At 30.7% G+C, this 5,724-nt stretch overlaps 1 long non-coding RNA gene across 2 annotated transcripts; it reads left to right on the top strand.

Annotated features, from left to right (window-relative positions):
- The first annotated feature begins 214 nt into the window (after positions 1-214).
- LOC102662506 (uncharacterized) lies at positions 215-4,532 on the top strand. Of its 2 annotated transcripts, XR_005892615.1 has the most exons (9): positions 215-366; positions 950-1,243; positions 1,330-1,426; positions 1,739-1,799; positions 2,082-2,135; positions 2,485-2,523; positions 2,629-2,733; positions 3,814-3,996; positions 4,124-4,532. It is a non-coding gene; the product is annotated as an uncharacterized lncRNA (long non-coding RNA). The 2 variants fall into 2 exon arrangements; XR_415565.3 differs by having other exon boundaries at positions 950-1,426.
- The last annotated feature ends 1,192 nt before the right edge of the window (positions 4,533-5,724 follow it).

Genomic DNA, 5,724 nt, shown 5'->3' with positions numbered 1-5,724 from the left:
ACATTTGTTTTTGGGTCCATATCACCGAATACATATCATTCATTTAATTTTATGGACCCTCTGGTTCTTTTATTGCCGATGATTGAAAAGGTTTACATTGTTATTTTGGATATTTGAAAAAATAAAATTAAAAATTGTAAGAAAAACTTGGGCCTCTCGTTCAGGATATTTTGTCGAGTGTTGCTAGGTGCTTGACTTCATGTTGAGAGAAAATGTGTTGTTATTTTCATCAATTTTTACAATTTTAATATTTCTCTAGTTAGGAAAATCCATATTCCTTATTGCCAAGGGGTCACAACATGTTGTGGTCTTCTCCCTCCCTTAGCTTCTTGGCATCTTGCTGCCCCTATGTAATAAAGTGCCATTGTGAGTAAAGCTTCAGTTCAAGATTGGATCTATGAGTTATAGTAATTCCAATAATCATACTGTACTTTTTTGTAAAGTATATTTTTTATTTCATCCTATTGCACTGAACTCACATCTTATGTTGCAGGCCCATTTAGTTGTTTGCTTTGAGTGTTTATATGACTGTTGACAACTTCTGCATTTGTATTTAATTAAAGTTGTTTCGCTTAGCTAAAGTCATATCTATACTAAGTCTTATAAATGAGATGTATATGGAAAAGGCTATTGTGTTCATGTTCCAGCTGTTGACATGTGTCCAATTTATTAGTTTTTTGGGCATTTTCGCATCACACTTTCACCTCTGTTGGTTGCTCCACGTATTATTGCACGTGTCTTCTTCTGTAGTCTTCTCCTGTCTTGAAACCTGCTTTCATCTCTTCCATCTTCACCAACTTGCTTACTTCGTTTGGTTTCTTTCTTCTTTGTTTTTGTGGTTCGTGTTTTGCATCCTCACTTGCAATTTTTGCTTTTATTTTCTGTTGAGTTTCCAGCTACTGAGGTTTTCCATTTTGTGGTTTTGTTTTTGTTTCGTTCATACTTGCAGAGAAAACCCATCTTTTTCTTCTCCAGTTTTCTTCAGTTTGGTGGTAATGCAATGTGACCGCGAAGAAGGATACAGCAGGAAAGGTTTTTTTTTTGCTTTGTTGTTATGCATGTTTGTTTCCTGTTGGAAGTAACACTGATCTTGCCTATTGAATGTTCTTTTCCTATTGAGAAAACCCATCTCTTCCTTCTTCAGTTTTCTTCAGCTTGGTGATTGTGCAATGCGACGATGAAGAAACATCTAGCAAACAAGTTTTTTTTTTGCTTTGCTGTTATGCATGTTTGCTTCCTTTTGGTAGTAACACTGATCTTGCATATTGAATGTTCTTTTGCTATTGAATGCTCTTTTCTTCATTATTTTGTTGGTTTTGTTGCTCCAAGTTAAAGTAGTTTTCGCTGCTCCATGGTTTTGCAACGTCACCCGCGAGGAAGTATCCAGCATACTGACATTGACTCATATTTCTGCACATCAGCAAAGGTTTGCAACTTCCAATCTTCATGGATACTTGAGATTCAACATTTTTACCCTTAAAGTTTCAATTTTTTTGCAACAAGAAAAAAAAAACTAAAATGGATTCACGGGTACTTGAGATTCAAAATTTTTACCCTTAAATCTCAATTTTTTTTTAAGTAAGAGCAGAAAATTAATTATTGCTTTGTTTAGTGGGGCAAAAAAATGAAGTTTTGAATGAACACATGTCTTCTTTGTACTCTCTCTTAATTTTTGTTATTTTTTTTTGTTTTGATTAATTATTGTTATTATTATTATTAATCTCCATTCCTTTCTCAGGGCCGCACTCTTCCATTTCATCCCTCCCCTACAACGTAAACACCGCAATCATTGGGACTCTGTTAGTTTCTCTCAATTCCTTTCGCTTTATCCTTTTTTCATTTAATTCAACAACTTCTCTTGATTTATATCAATTTTTGTCTCTTTTAATTATGGGTCTCACCACCCCAATTCTGTGTTTCTTTCTGATTTTGTATCCGTTTTTTGCAATCTGGGAACTTTTTGTGTAACCCAACAATGTTATTTTTATTGAATTAATGAGAAGGTGTGGGGGTTCGATGCAATTTGGTTACGTGGAAAGTGTTGTTTACATGTTTTGTTGCTGAGAACTGTTTAATTGCAGAGAGGGAGCAACCATACCTCCAGAAGGTTTAGAAGGGTGCAAGCGAAACACAGAGTAATGCTCAGTATCAATGATTATGCAGAACCCCTCTTTTAGATTTATGATGCCTCTTCTTTATTATTATTATTATTATTATTATTATTATTATTATTATTATTATTATTATTATTATTCATCTTTCTTCTCTGCGATTCCGCTTCTTTGTTGTGGCTTTCTTCTGCATCAAAATTCTGTCCTATTTTGATTCTTGAAAATTTAATTTGGTTTTCTATACTAATACTAATGGTAAAACATTTAACAACACTTGAATGAACTATGTGCTTATGCGGCATTCTGTTCTATTGATTGAAAATCATTAAACATATAAGATTTCTGTTTATTTTTCTCCTTATTTGTGCTGTAGGACTGGATTGTGCAGTATGATCCACCTGATGAACCAAATGTACTTTTCAATTCTTCTATTTATCAATCAACACCCCTTTTCAATTGCTTCTTAGAAGTCTTATACGTTGATGTACTTTGTCATATTTTTTTATACTGCTACCAGGAATATATTCACAGGGTTGGTAGAATAGCTCGTGGTGAAGGTGGGAAAGGAAATGCTTTGCTTTTCCTGATCCCTGAAGAATTGCAATTTCTTCGCTATCTGAAGGTCAGTTTTTCTCATTTAACTATGGATTATTAAGCTGGGCTGATGTTGAATTAGAATTTATTAGAAGCTTCTAGCATATGCATGTACTTATTTGAGAAAGTAGGATTACTTCAAGAAGCCCTTTGTCATGTTTCTTGCTTTTGTCTTAAAATACTTTATGCCTTTATACTGTATTATCTAATTTATACTTTCTGTATAGACAAGATCTTTTCAGTTATGTCTCTAAAATCTAATTTTGTTTTCAATCATAACATGCAGGGAGACCAAAATTCTCCTGGTATCATACCCTGGCTATAAAGTAAATTAGTAATATAATGTTATACTACTAGTTGCACATGTCATTAACTAAGATAATTGCTCGGGTAAAAATAAATTAACTAAGACAATTATTTTTTTTAGGATAATAAATGTGATTTGAAAATGGACAGAACTAAGATAATTGTTTTAGGATAATAAATTTTTTTCAGATTTTGTTTAGGTCATAATTCTCTATATCATGTTAAATCGGGTTTGAAAATGGACAATAATTTAATTAAAATTTAAAGAACCAAAATAAATATAATTTCAATTTATTACCATAAATACATAAAGTTCTATTACACTGTTTCCAAATTGAATTATGTTACAAAATTGAGAACACATTTTTTATTAACACAGTTACTGATATTGGTTATGATATGTGTAATATTCTTGAAAAAAATGATCATTTTTGTCTTTAGGGGTCAAGTTTTATGGATAAGTTTTGTAAATATGAATAACTTTTTATTATTTTATGTGTTGCTGTCAACTTTGAGAATGTATATTAATTTTGAATGATTAGTATATTTCAATTTGCTTATTATTTAGGGCCTTTTTCTTTTTTGAGAATTTCTCAGTAAGATCTTAATTATAATTTTGAAAAAATTAAGCTAATCCAAATACACTCTATGAAGAGTAAAAATAGATGTTCTCTTAAAATTGTTTTACATTCAAACATTTTTGTATAGATCCTGGTTGTGTCTTAGTTTTTGTATATGGATGTTATTGTTGCACCATCTGCTGCCTTTTCAATTCTTTTAACTCTGAAATTCCCTTTTTTAGGTTGGTTTCCAAAGGATCCCAATATATTGGGCCGTGTTGGCCATATACTTTTACAAGCACCATTTGTAATGCAACGCAGTCCTCGGCAAATAGTTATAGCTGATGATTGTTTTCAGCATATAAATGTTCCTCTTGACAGGAGTTCTCAAGTGGTGGTCAAAGCCACTGAGAAGCTTTTTGGAAGTATGTCCTTTTTTGTGTTTTTTCCTTCTTTTTTTGCTCTTTTAATATGATCCTTCTTTTTTTGAACTACTACTTTATTCATGAAATTGCCCTCCGTTAATTTTTGTTCAACATCAATTGTCTTCAGGGCAAGTATTGAAGCATATAAATCTTGGGGATTATTTAAGTTCTAGAGTTCCAAGTTTGAAGGGGTGCTCTGGACAGAAACCAAACGACAAAGTGAAAGCTTCCTCATTAAAATTACTTGCCTACATTATGCAATTCCTACAAAGGTTAGTCAGATTCTTTGTAATATGGAAATACTATCATAATTTGCAATTATTGTTAACATTGGTTTGGAAAGAATACTGTGCTTTTCAATCTATCGGTTGTCTTTTCTTTGGAATTATTTTACATACACAGCAACTTTGCTTTTGATCTAACCACAGCTTAGCCATGTCATAATTTCTGTTTTCAAATATTATTCCTCATTGTGGATTTTCATAATTATATAGTGACTATGAAAGTCTTCAATTGTGCTGTCCCAACGGGCCAAATATGATGTCTCTTCTCTATTATTATTATTATTATTATTATTATTATTATTATTTGTCTTTCTTTTCTACGATTCCGCTTTTTTGCTGTGACTTTTTTCTGCATCATTTTTGTCTCGAACGTTTGTGGTGGAACACATTTTTTTAGTAACACGGTTACTGATATTGGTTGTGATATGTGTAATGTTCTTGAAAAAATGATCATTTTTATCTTTAGGGATTGAGTTTTATAGATAAGTTTTGTGAATATGAATAACTTTTTACTATTTTATGTGTTGCTGTTAATTTTGATAATGTATATTAATTTTGAATGATTAGTATATTTACATGGTTTTAAAAAACTTATGGTGAATGGAACATCATTGGTATTGATGGGTAGAAACAACATTTCTGAAAATATTCTTTCATAAAATTTGCTTTTTTACACGTGCACACACACACATAGTCATTATTTCCCAAAATATTGTTGGTGTCAAATCAAACATTATGTAAAGATGAATTGCAGTGATTATATTGTGTGTTCTTTGTTGCAAAAGAAGACAAATTTTGGCAAAAGATAGTAGATGATGTTTTTATAAGTCTGTTTTTATATTTAGTCTCTTCCATTAATTATTTTCATTCCTGAAGTTCTTCTTGTTCTCTTGTTTCCTCATAAGAGTCCACTTTCTTTTATTATCTCCGTTTGCTACACCCCACAAGAACATGGAGATGGAAGATTACTTTTTCTAGCTGTCCGATCATTTAGCTCATGTGATTATCACTAAAGCCAAACCCAATATGTACGAGGCTGCTAAATTGGCTTGTCTTTCCAAGACATTGGAGATGTTTTTTTACACAGTCGTCATAATTATTGAAATATTATCCGCCTTAAAATGTTTTATTGTAAAATTTATTAATAATTCATCCGTAATCAATCAAAATTATTTAAAGCAACAAAATATTGATAATTAATATTATTTTAAAAATTGTTATTAATGATAGCATGAATAATTAATAATCTATACAAAATTATTTAAAACAAGATTAAATTATTTAATATACTTACGACATAGTATATGATTAGTTAAATTTTAAAAATTTTACTTATCTTAAAAGTGTTTATCAAAATTTAAAAGGTTAAAATTATATTTGTGATCTACTATATCATAAGGAAGATTAATTAATTTTGTTTTACTTTAAATAATTTTGTAAGGAT

The sequence above is a fragment of the Glycine max genome, chromosome 8 (assembly GCF_000004515.6).
Source record: "Glycine max cultivar Williams 82 chromosome 8, Glycine_max_v4.0, whole genome shotgun sequence".
Classification (NCBI taxonomy): domain Eukaryota; kingdom Viridiplantae; phylum Streptophyta; class Magnoliopsida; order Fabales; family Fabaceae; genus Glycine; species Glycine max.
The sequence above is the reverse complement of the archived record's forward strand: the minus strand, read 5'-3'. Positions and strand labels throughout refer to the sequence as shown.